We start from the raw sequence: 639 nt of genomic DNA, 5'->3' as shown, positions 1-639 counted from the left end.
GACATACCCTAAAAGACTGGCAGCTGGAATTGCAGCAAAAGGTGGTTCTACAAAGTATTGACTCAGGGGGCTGAATAATTACGCACACCCCACTTTTCAGTTATTTATTTGTAAAAAATGTTTGGAATCATGTATTATTTTCGTTCCACTTCTCACATGTACACCTCTTTGTATTGGTCTTTCACCTGGAATTCCAATAAAATTGATTCATGTTTGTGGCTGTAATGTGACAAAATGTGGAAAAGTTCAAGGGGGCCGAATACTTTTGCAAGCCACTGTATTTGCTACCAAAAATAATAATTAACTATAAAGGTCTGCTGAGAAGACCTATAAATAAACCCAGTCGGTCGCCAAAAATAAGTGCAGTGTGCTCTGAAACGATGTGGTTTGAATGCAGATCTTCCAAGAAGACATTTCAGAATTGAATTCTCATTCAAATGGATGAGTTCCTTAACACGCACTAATTATCGCCATCGTGCAAGACAACGTGAGTCAACGTGTTCAAAAAAAGACACAATCAAAACCTAAATTGCTTTAACTTAAGCAAACAGTCCCATTTACTACAAGTGAACCTCCAGATAAGTGAACCTCTGTCTGCTAATCAGCAGCCTAATAAATTCTTTGGTGGCTCCCCAAAAC

This window comes from Oreochromis niloticus, linkage group LG15 (genome assembly GCF_001858045.2).
Source record: "Oreochromis niloticus isolate F11D_XX linkage group LG15, O_niloticus_UMD_NMBU, whole genome shotgun sequence".
NCBI classification, from domain to species: Eukaryota; Metazoa; Chordata; class Actinopteri; order Cichliformes; family Cichlidae; genus Oreochromis; species Oreochromis niloticus.
Note: the sequence above shows the minus strand (reverse complement) of the source record.